Source organism: Urocitellus parryii, chromosome 2 (assembly GCF_045843805.1).
Source record: "Urocitellus parryii isolate mUroPar1 chromosome 2, mUroPar1.hap1, whole genome shotgun sequence".
Classification (NCBI taxonomy): domain Eukaryota; kingdom Metazoa; phylum Chordata; class Mammalia; order Rodentia; family Sciuridae; genus Urocitellus; species Urocitellus parryii.
This window is the reverse complement of record NC_135532.1, coordinates 179,206,890-179,219,667: the sequence shown is the minus strand read 5'-3', so window position 1 is coordinate 179,219,667 and position 12,778 is coordinate 179,206,890. Positions and strand designations below refer to the sequence as shown.

The window sequence follows — 12,778 nt, the reverse complement described above, 5'->3', positions numbered from 1 at the left end:
GACAGCCTTCCCAGTATAGCCATGTTAATTATGAAGTAGCTGCTGGTTTCACTGACACAGCACTGTGCACCTGACGGAGGCTGGAACTATTCATCATTTCCATGGACAATCATTTAATTTAAAGGTCCAAAAAACACACCAATAAATCAGTTTGGGTTTCTGATCATAATCTCCCTAAATCTTACTTTGAAATGCCCTGGTGACTTTAACAAATCTTCATGCATTTAATTTCCCAAATATGATTTGTAATACTCAGAGTTGGACTAAAACCTCAGGAAGAGGTGATGGGTCAGAAACGGAACACAATACTAAATGTAGAATTAAATTTTCCAGAGTTAAGCTCCCATTGCTACTTAAGTGCCATAATCAAAGCAATAGATAAAATAAATAAGGAGAGGAAGAAAAAGGGGAGAGGGAAGGAAGGAGGGAGGGAGGGGAAAAGGAGGAAGGAGGGAGGGAGGGGAAAGAGAGAGAAGGGAGCTTGAAGAGAGGCTTGGGAACATGTTCAGTGGAAAATCTGTAGAAATGATGTAAGAGACAGCAAAGGCAGGGATTGGAGTAAGGGGTGTATAGCTGAGACTATAAAAACTCAGAGAGAAAACTCTCCATCAGGGCTGAGTTTGGGAGAAACTGCACATACAAGACTCTAAAGTTAGGCACCCCTGGATTTTCACAAGGTAAGTTAAATGTAAAAATTTGTAAAGATCTAAGAGATTATTTTACTTAACTATTATATTTATTTACACATACTTGTAAAATATGTTGCTTATGTCTTGATTTTGTTAAAATGTTTTTGATAATTTTTCCTTCTCTCAAAGAAGTAGAAAAGCTGGAATATTTCTATAGCACAAGCTTAAGGTGAAGCTAATAATCTGCTCAGACACTATCTTTCTTATATTCTTTGTGCTTTTTTTTGCATTTCATAAGAAAAAGGAAAGTCAGGAGAATGATTCTATGTCAGTAGAAGTATTTTGCTTTCATCACAGAAGCTCAATATCAGAAAAAAAATTAATTTTTTTATAAAAGTTGTCTAAACAATCTGGATGGAAAAGAAAATGTTCTGTTATCCTATTCAGTGATTGGTTTAATAATGTAAAATATACATTTGAGTTCTGTCTGACACAAATTCAAATTTTTGTTTCAGTTTGGAAATACAAGCATATGCTCAATAAATTCAGCTCTAACAATGTAAAATAGTATTATTTTGAATTACTGTAATAGACTCTATAGAATTAGGAATATGAGAATTATTTGAGTTATCCTTCTAGAAATGGATTATGGTAATTTTAATGCCCATGTAAGCTATAGAATAGACAGTGTCATAGATAACAATCTACCCAAAATCATCAGGCACATTTTGTATCTCCTTTTCACTTTGATACTACTCTTCCGCACTCTTATGGAACTTTTCTAAGAGCCTTTTATAGATACAAGTTCAAGTCCCCCCTCTAATTGAGTTGCACTGTGGCCTCGCTCAAGAAATTTATTCACAGACTCTCTAAGCTAATCTTTAGATATGACCTAATTAACCTCTTTGCCTATACTTAATTTACTGTGATCCTTCTCCACCAGAAACCTTTGGCTTAGATTCATTGGCATTACTGGAGTAGAATAACCTTTGTTAATCCTGATTTCAACAGCTTTGTGACCTTGGACTAGTCACTCAGCTTCATTGTGCTGGAGTCTGTGAGGTGAGATAGGTGAGATGCAAGTTCCTTTCTAGCCTTGGACACCCTGCTTAGCAGACCAAAGCACATCATCTGGATGTTCTGGCTTAAGCCACTGTTTAGCTAAAGCTCTCCCCATTTCTCCAAATAAGTTTCAGGACGCGGCTCTGAAGCAAAGAGAACATAATATGCCAGCAGTTGCCAGATGCCTCAGTTGGTTTGCAATGGTTGCTGGTCCTCAGCATTGCCCTTGCTCTATTCTAGTCTGTTCTAGTCACCTACATGGGCTCAAGCCTCCTTACCAAGCACCATGCTTTCACCACCACCTTCTGCTGCCTCCTCTTTATGCACTACTGTCTCCCCTCCCGTATTTCCTCTCCTTTGAGCAAGTTCATTCCAAAATGGACACTTTCTTCTTCTACTGAGTGCTAAATTCAACAATTTGTAATATCGCAATCTCCCTCCTAAAATTCTGTATTCCTTTGATATGTGTGGCTCCGAATGTGAAAAGCACACTCTAAATATCAGATGAAGGCCTGGGGGTGTAGCTGTGTGGTAGAGCACTTACCTAGCATGCATGAGACACTGGGTTCAATCCCCAGTACCGTATAAATATAAACAAATAAAATAAAAGCATAAAAGATATAATAACATTTTTTAAAATATAATATGAAATAATATTAAAAATTCATTTCAGTTAATAAATTAGAGCTTGAAAGATAACTATGATTTGGGTTCAACTGAGCTCTCTTTCCTTTGTCTTCTGCCCTGGAGGATATTTCTATTATTGCATACTAATATTTTCATGACTGAAAACAATGATAATTCATTAAGTATCATAGTGATTGCTACTTAGAACTCTCTTTAGTAAAATTCCTTACCCCCCCCCCCTTGGCTGGGGATGTGGCTCAAGCGGTAGCGCGCTCGCCTGGCATGCGTTGGGCCCAGGTTCGATCCTCAGCACCACATACCAACAAAGATGTTGTGTCCGCCAAGAACTAAAAAATAAATATTAAAAATTCATTCTCTCTCTCTCTCTCTCTCTCTCTCTCTCTCTCTCTCTCTCTCTCTCTCTTCTCTCACTCTCTCTTTAAAAAAAATTCCTTACCCCCATTCAATATTATTTTCTTTATTATGTTTTATTTTTATCACTATGTTGTGATTCTAGTTTCCAAGGACTAACTGTATTCCTTGAAATTAAGAATGCAAACTGATATTTTTTCATAAAAATAAAAGTTTTTGAAGTCACCACATTTGAAAGGCAATGTCAGGCTAATATAATTATTATTTGTTAATTGATTCATGTGAATCACTTTACCTGTATTATTTTTACTCCTCACAATAAACCTGCAAAGTATGTCTTTGCCCCATTTACCTGATGAATATATTAAAATAGAGGCTAAGTAACATGCTCCATCAGGATGCCGATCAAGGTCTACATAACCTAAGAATTGACACATTTCTACTAATGCATATTTTTATAGTGGAAAGTGTACATGCAATACTAGGAGTTAAGAGACCAAATTCTAAAGTAACTCAGCTTAATTTCAGTTCATCAATTTTAAACAAAATAGAATTATAATGCTTTCCATATTGACCTATCCTGATTTGTGAGATTAAAGGGCATGAATTAATTTCCCAATAAGCACTGCAGATTATTTAAAGGTTGTCTCTAACAATTATAGCTGAAGGAAATGCATGCATTCCAGAGAGTCTGCTCCTGTGGAAAGAAATCCTTGCAAGTGAAGAACCTGGAGGACCAGGAAAGTAACTGACTTTCTTTTACATCCCTGGTACCTGGTACATGCTGAGTATGCCTAATAAATGTATCCTGTGGTTGAGTATTATAAAATACATATAATATATATATTTTATATATGTACATATAAAATATATATATTTTCTTCTTTTTAAAAATTTTTTCTTGTAGTCATAAATGGACAGCATGCCTTTATTTATTTTTTTTTCATGTGGTGCTAGGGATCAAAACCAGTGTCTCACATGTTCTAGACAAGCGCTCTGCCACTGAGCTATAGCCCCAGCCTCTATTTTTCTTTCTTTGTTTATATTTGGAAGAGTACTGTTTCATTGATTGCATTGACTTGTTTAATGTAATTTAAATGTAAGAATTTTATTAAAATATATCGATAGAAAGTGGGATAAAGAGGGAAGGGGGTGGTCATGTCCCACATTATCATAAGGCTTATTTATATGTAACATTTTACTTTGTTTATTCGCTTTTACCCTCTGAAAGATTTTTTATGCTCCATAAAAATTGCCTCTGTACTGAATAGCCATCCAACTTGCTTATGGGCAATTCTACAGCTCTTCCCCATCCATAGTTTTAAAGGTACTCTCTTTTCCCATTTGTGAGCATAAGCATATGAATTAAAGAATAAATTTTCTTAGCAGAATTGTTCATAGTCATATGCCAAAGTTCTTTTTGGCTTGTCCATGTCATGGTTTTATATCAAAAAATATTTAGTTATTCAGAGATCTAAGTGCAGAATAATATCTAATAAGGAAAGCTCTGAAACTCTGGAGGAATGATTATTGGGGAATGATGCTGCATGTTGCTTTCTTTAGAGTAAGAGTCTATGATGTAAAACATTTATGGCCATGTCAGGATTCTAGTAAGAACTTCATCACAGTTTAATATAGGTGTAAAAATTTGGATCAATCTTTTTTCTAAATCTAGATAAGATTGTTGATATGAATTAGTATCCATACGGATAACACTGGGATTTTAATATCTGCCCTGCATTCCTGTTTACTGCATGAGGCTTCTTCACTCATTCATTCAACTTGATGTTGACTCTATGCTAAGTATTCAGCTAGGTGCAAAGATTAATTTGGGGATATGGCATAGTCTTTGCTCTCAAGAAGGTTACAACCACAAATAACTTTTGTTAAACATACAGATCTGGGTTTTCTAATAATAGGATTTTTCTTTAAAGTAGTATTGTAGGTTTCTGCCTTTATTTTATTTTATTTTATTTGCAAATAAAAGACTAGTAATCCGACTGAAAATTCCAACTAAACGAACAAACAACAACAAAAATAAAACAGAGGCACTTAAGCACAAAATTTTGAGATTTTTCAAAGGCAATAGCATCAGAAAAAGAATGAAAATGGTGCCATACATGTGCACTAGAAAATTACCATTCTTCCTGATTTGTATTACACAGGGAAAGTCATTTTAAAAGACAGATGTCCACCACATTAACAACTTATCCATAAAATCCTTGCTTTAGATGAAATTAGTTTTGGAGATGGAAAAATGTTTTATACTTCCACAAATAGGTTATACTTGAAAGAGCGTGAAATTGGGAGTCTGAAAATGTAACTTGTTGTTCTGGCTCTTCTGACTGGTTTTGTGACTTTGGAAAATTTACTACTGCCAATTGAAGAGCAATGAGAAATGGAGAACACAATCCTGGTATTTTAATTCTTTTTTTTTATAGCAGGAATTGAACTCAGGGACACTCTAACACTGAGCCATGTCCCCATCCCTATTTTGTATTTTATTTAGAAACAGGGCTTCACTGAGTTGCTTAGTGCCTCGCCATCTCTCAGGCTGGCTTTGAACTCACGATCCTCCTGTCTCGGGCTCCCAAGCCAATAGGATTACAGGCACACACCACTGCACGTGCCTTGGTATTTTAATTCTTTAAAAAATTGGAAAGTGTTACATTTCTTAGTTTCAATGTGCACCTTCTTTTCAGAATCATACCCCACCATAAAGTAAGATGTCCATCACACAATTTGTTAAAATCAAATTTTCTAAGGAGAATCTTAAATGAGTAATTCTCAGATGTACTTTATGAAATTGATGTAGATGATGTATGTGACAGAATCTACAAGCTATAAGGTTCAAGGAAGTGTCTCAACCAACTGATTGCCTCACACTGAAGAAAACTAGAAACAACCTTCTTTAAAATTCTGTTCAAACATTGTTACTTATTGAAATATCAAGGTTATCTATATAAGGAAAAACTATTATTGATCCTTTTGATTTTTCATTACAAATTTTGCAGATTTTCTCTATGAATGGCTCTAAATTCTATAGGTGATTGTTTAGTGCATGTAACCTTTATGTTTTCTAGTAGAGCTTGGCTTCAAAGATCTACCTTCAGCTTAATCATGAATTTTACAACATTTAATCAAACCTTTCACATTATCATATGCTTTACAAATGTTTTCATGTACCATTTTAAAGTTCCCAGTGCAGAGATATTATCTATGATAAAATAAGAAATCTTATGAGATGTATATATACATCTTTATATATTTTTAGTAAATAACATTAAATAAACAAATATGCTTATTGCTCTTAGTTGGCAACTCTAAGCCTATTTCATGTTTTTTGCTAACTCTAAGCCAATAAAATAATTAAGTTTAACTAAAATTAATTAATTAAAATTTTGTGAATTAAAAAAGTGACTTTTATTCAACAATTTAAGAGTTTGGGTCAAAGTTACCAGGCCAATAAGGAGCACAGCAAGGATATTTATCACCATTTTTCAAATCTAATACTGATTTTTTCCTAATCACCCCAGAAATAATTTTTCTGATGTTAATGAATAGCTGTTCATTGATTAAAAGCTTTATTTTTTAAATATTCATTTACTCATAACCAAAATTATTGTAGTAATATTATATAGCAAATATATGAAGATATAATTATGTGATATTGGTAGAAAATTTTTGTTATCAAAACCTCCCGATTTATTTCTTTTGGATGAATTCCAAGGAGTAAGAGAGCTGGGGCATATACTGATTCTATTTCCTAATCTTTTATGTAATTTCCATACTGCTTTCCAGCATGGCTGTACTAATTTGCATTCCTGCCAACACTATGTGAGTGCACTTTTTTCCCACATCCTTACCAGCATTTCTTATTATTTGTATTCTTGATAATCACCATTCTGAATGGAGTGAGATGAAATACCAGTGTAGTTTTGATTTGCATTTCCCTGATACTGTAGAGATACAGGCACACAAGTGTTTATAACAGCACAATTCACATATCCATGTTGTGGAACCAGCCCAGGTGTATGCCAACAGATAAATGGATAAAGAAAATGTGGTATCTATACACAGTGGAGTTTTACTAAGCCATACAGAAGAAAGACACTGGAGAACATCATGTGGCATTTGCTGGTAAATGGAAGGCACTGGAGAACATCATGCTAAATGAAATAAACCAGACTCAGAGAAAGTCAAAGGTTCAATGTTTTCTCTCAAGACCAAAATGGCAAAAAAGGGGAAGAGCGGGGATCCCATAAAAATAGAAGAAGGATCACTGGAGCAGAGGAAGGAGATGAAGGGGAAGGGAGGAGAGAGAGGAAAAAGGAGGAACAGTGGAATGAAAATGACTAAATTATGACATACACCTATACAAATATGCCACAGTGAATGTCACCTTTATGTATATCTATAAAACACTGACTTTAAAATATTATGAGTAAATAGAAGAGCAGTAGAGTAGAGGAAGGAGAAAAGAGGGAGGGAGAAGGGGAAAGAAAGAGGAAGTACTACGGACTGAAATGAAACAAATTATATTCTATGTCTGTATTATTATGTCAAAATGCACCCAGTATTATGTATAATAATAATGCACTAATAAAAACATAAAGGACTCTCCTCTTTTTGTATCCACCTTTCTGCATCCACTAAGATTTTTGATTTCTGAGAGTCTACTCAAATAATTATTTTATCTTGATAGACTATTTATTCCAAATGGTAGGGAGTAGGCCTCAGTCAACACTTTAAAATTATTAATATTAACTGTGTGGTTTTAAAATTATATCGGATAATCAAGTTCAGTATCATATTATCCTTCCCTTCTCTGAGCCCAAAAGAGGAAACATAACTGTACTTTATGGCAACTTGAATCTTAGTGCTAATAATTTTTTGTTTTGAACTGTAGGGGAATGCATCTAGTGACTTACTCATGGTGGAAAAAAGAAAACGTAAAAAAAAAAAAATTCTATGTAAATATTTGAAAGTGTGTGTGTGTGTGTGTGTATGTGTGTGTGTGTGTGTGTAACCCTTATTTTATCAATTCTGTCCCACATTTAACATCTCTGAATTTTGGAGGGAGTCTGATATGTGATAGCATGTCACCACTTAATGAACAGCATTTTTTCTTTCTTCAAACACATTTTAACAATAGAATATCTTATTATAAGTGGCATCTTTAAATCAAAGGTTTGGAAGTTCTTTCTTTTGTCTAGAAATACCTAAAATTATGGAGGAGAATGTTTATGTCATGACCAGGATGCAGTCTTGTGCATAGCCTCCTGCTTGATAGGAGGAACAGCAGGAAGCTTCTTTTAGCTAAGCCTACACCAGCTACCATCATTTCCTCCACCAACTAGCTTTACCAACTGACTTTAAAAGCCAACGCAACATCAGTAGTCAGTTAGGAACTCTGTTTTATTTGGTCTAAAAAAGAAAGGGTTTGCAAACGCCACATTGCTCAATACCAGCAGAGGCAGTGAGCAACCTCAGTCCCTGAATTCCTGTATCGGGTCTCTTTCTATGCAGTGAATTGCATGGACTTTGTGTTAAGCATTGTGTTTGTGGACCCTCCTTTAATATGTGTGTGTGTGTGTGTGTGTGTGTGTGTGTGTGTGTGCAATAGTTACTCTGTTGTCTACTATATCTCAAGCTGTTCTGTTATCAAAAAGACCTATGTGACTGTAACTTAGTGGAGTGGGATAGTGGTGAGTTGAAGAACTCACAGTCATACAGATTTACTGATAATACTGACTCTGCCTGCTTAGACGACCACCTTCACTTTCAGAGAAAAAAGTCTGTACACAGTGTCGTCAGCAGGAACACGTGGCCAATTCATGGTGTCAGAACTAGTCTCCGTTTTTATAATGTCCTGTTAAAAATTTTTAACTGAGAAGAGAAGGTAAAGCAAAAGTGAAAGTTGAATTAGCCATAAATCTTTAATCTTTAATTAAGTCCTTTATTTTTAATTTTTGTTGAAAATGTGCATAGAATCTGTTTTGAATATCTTCAATCAAGATATTGGGGAAAATAAAAAATTCCCAGATGATATCAAGATTCACCCAAAACCCCAGTAGTTTCTAATACTTGGATCAACTATCCTTAAGTTAAATGTAAATCATGAAGTCTCAGGTTGAAGAGAAATGTTTTTAATCACTTGAGAAGTTTTATTCTTCAGATAGAGATACTTTAAAATTTTATCAGTTTTAAAATGCCTTAGGTCAGATACCAGCTCACAATGCTTCTCTTTTTCATCTTTATCATCTTGAAATTTAGCACTTTGCTCCAGTTTCGTCTCCCTTTTTTCAAATGATGATTCTCAATCTTTTTTTTTTCTTTTTCATGCCCAGCCACTTCAGAGATTTGTTGTTCCCATTAAAGATGAATAATGATTCTTAACAATGAAACACTTTTCTTCATTTTAATAGTCTTCTCTCTAAACTGTGGTTTAAATATATTTAAGTCTGCTGGACTTTCATAGCAGCATGTCAATATGAACTATCACTTTTCTAAAGGAATAAGCAATACATACTTTTTTCCCAACTTAAATGACAAAAGTTGGTATCCCTCTCTCTTGATCCATCTACCACCACTCTAGCTTGACTTCAGAAGATTCTTTCAGGATAGAAAGTCTTACAGGTGGAAAGGCTGTGAAACAGAGCTGAAAATGTTTGACTATGAAATATTTCTTCATCAGCAGTATTGTTTACAAAGTAAACACGTATACTATTCCAATTGCCTAAGACTGAAGCACACACAAAATCTTCTTATATAGTAAATCCTGTGCTCACTTGTCTCTTGAAATTCTTCAATACCCCAAGGAATACTATTCAATAAAAATGATTGGTATACTGAAAGGGTGCACATGCTTCCCCCTTTGGTGAATTCACACAATCAATGAACATCCCTTGAGGTTCTCTCTATGAATCAGGGTGTATATGGGGTTTAGGAGATTTTTAAACCATGAGCTATATTTACGCACTATCAACAAAATAGGGAAATGGGCCTAAAGGTAATCTTTTCCTTTCCTCCCTATAATTTCCTCTGTTTCTAATTTTGTAGCAGTCAAGTTTCAACTGGTTAATCAAATGTCTTTTGTGTGGCAGGTGCCAGGGTGCTTGTTTTCATTAGTGTACCAAATGCCATATTTAGGAACTTGGCCTTTTGGTTAACTGGCTACAAGCTTGGCTTTAAACCATTAAATGAGTGTATTTAACTCAGCATTTATTTTTACATCTCCTTATCCAAATAATCAGGATGTGGTTATCTGTTAGATGATATATTATGACTTTTTTCCTATATACACCCAAGCACAAAAATATATGCCTCCGACATAATCATCAATACTATAAACACCCATCATCCTGTGCCATTTATAAGATTACAGAAATGGAGAGAAATCTTAGTAAGCTGTGTATAAAAATAGTTAAAGGAAATCCACATGGAAACACTTATAAAATTGGGCAATTTCACACTTTAAAACCTATTTTTAACATAATAAAAATGAAGAAGGAAAATATCACAGTGGTAGTTTATCTTTGATTAAATGATAGAACTCTATTTTAAAATAATATATATAAAACATGAGATCAGTTTTAAAAATATACATTTGTTCTTAACATATTTTCGTTTATGTGGAGGACAAAGAAACATCAGCAAAATGAGCACAAATTATGATTAAGTGGCTGGCTTTCTAAAGGAATATCTAAGGCAGTGTTTGGTTGGTTGCATTATTTCTCATATATTTTCTCAATTTAGAGACATAGTCATGATTTATGCAAAAATTATTATTTATTGCGAAAATACCCAAATCAAATATCAGTTTAGCAAAAAGAGAACAAAAAATTTGTTTCCTGCTTCTTTCCAGGAAAGGATGGAATAAAGAAAATATATAGTGAATAGTATGAAGTGCAAGATTCCAAAATAAATTATTTGATGTGATAATGAGCAAATAGTTTGAGCTAAACTATGTGAAAATTAAAATTATATTTGATAAAAATAAATTTTACAGACAATGCCAAAATATTTTTATCTCCATTTAGTCTCAATAAACATGATTAATACAGATGCTACTCTGCTTATACAAAAAATTTATTTGTTCATATTCTAACATGTAACATATATCACTAAGATTTACACTGAGGTTTTAAGATAATATTTTAAGGAAATGTCATAAAGAAAAAATTTAGTCACACCAAAATATATGTGGTTATTAAAGAAATATTTAGTAACGCTCATAAATATTCCTTCACTTACAAATTATAAATACCATATAAAGGGGCTATGCATGAATCAATTTAATCCTCTCAAAGCTCTTATGAGGTGAGAATTACTTCTTACTTCATATATAAGTAAAATGAAGCTCAAGTGTGTTAAATGATATATATATATATACAAGGTCTCACTAATATGAAAACAAAAAATGAGAATCAAACCCAGTCCTTCGGATTTCATGGTAGCATTTCTTTCTCTTTGCCCCCAGCAAGTTTTTCAAATTATTATTCCTTAAGGAGACAGAAGTGTACTGAGACTTCTTATTCATTACCAATGAACCTTGGGAACTTTCCCAGTTCTTCATATTAAGTGGCAAAGACTCTATTACAGCTGCCTCATACCTGAAATCTGCCTTCAGTAGGACAATGTCTCCTCCTGTACTATGCAATGTTCATAGTCTAGTATTCAAACAGGCAATCAGCAAGCCCAATAGAAATCATAGATGAATTTTAATTGGCTGTATAAATCAGAAATGTATAAATAACATACATTTGTGCCTACTACACAGAATTTTTAAATGTAATTTTTATATATTTACTTTTTTAAAAATTATAGATTAAAAACTAAGTCCTTTATCTTTCCTCCATAATCTTATTCACCATCTTTCTTCTTCTGAGGCACTCATATTCATAAATCAAGTTCTATTGGTTTACAGTTTAATTATATGTATATATTCAAAAAGTATATGGAATTGTTTTCTGTATTTCCAATTCAAGTATATAGTGTTATTATGACATGTTGTTTTAGTCAGCTTTTTCGTTGCTATGACTAAAAGATCTGACTAGAACAATTGCAGAAGAGGAAAAGTTTATTTGAAGGATCATGGTTGCAGAGGTCTTAGTCCATAGATGTCTGGCTCCATTCCTTGGGGCTCAAGGTGAGGCAGAACCTTATGGTAAGAAAGTGTGGAGAAGGGAATCAGCTCACCTGATAATCAGGAAGTAGAGAGAGAGCTCCACTCACCAGATACAAATATATACAAAGCTACACCCCCTTTGCCCTACATCCTCCAGCCATACCCCAACTGCCTTCAGTTATTACTCAGTTAATCCCATCAGGGGATTAATTCACTGATTGAGTTTAGACTCTCACAACCCAATCACTTGTCCTCTGAAGCTTCTTGCATTGTCTCACACAAGAGCTTTTCGGACACTTCATATCCAAACCATAACACATGTATTGTTCTATACTCCCCACTCCCAGTTTTAATGAAATTCACAAATACATTTAAAAATTCAATGGTAAATAAAAGTATATCTAAATCATTTGCTCTAAGTCCATAGTATAAATAAATTTCAATTGACAAATCCTAATCTTTCGAATGGACCACTTGGGTTGATTCCAGCTTTTTACTACTATAAGGGTTTGGACTTCCAGACTTCCTAATAAGCTTATAAGAGTTTCTCAGAGATATATACCCAGAAACAAAATAAAAGATCATAGGTATTTTATGATCATTTTCAATCCTTATGCCCAATTTTTTTTCAAATGGAAGGATCCATTTCCAAATCCATCAGCATTTTTTATATTTTCTTTTTTCTAGCATTATTCTAAACATATGCAGTAGTATCTTAAATTTCTTGCTGATCTTATTGTGTAAATGGTATATCACTTCTCTTTTTATTTATGTTAAATAGGCTACATATATTATGGGATGTTTATTTTCCATTAACTTCTCTCCTTTTCTATGAAATCTCCATTTATAATTTTGGCCATTTTTATTTAGTTGTGTGTCTATATTTTAAATTTATTTATCAGACTTATTTACATGCTCCAAACCCTATTTTTCTTTTATATATTTATTAACAATATCT

The 12,778-nt window shown here is 33.6% G+C and overlaps 1 protein-coding gene across 1 annotated transcript in view; it reads left to right on the top strand.

Moving 5' to 3' along the window:
• The first annotated feature begins 469 nt into the window (after positions 1 to 469).
• Positions 470 to 12,778, top strand: part of LOC113178022 (osteocrin) — a 39,342-nt gene continuing 27,033 nt past the window's right edge. The window contains exon 1 of the mRNA XM_077794984.1: positions 470 to 677. The gene's annotated coding sequence lies outside the window, so the exon portion shown is untranslated. The remainder of the gene's footprint in view (positions 678 to 12,778) is intronic.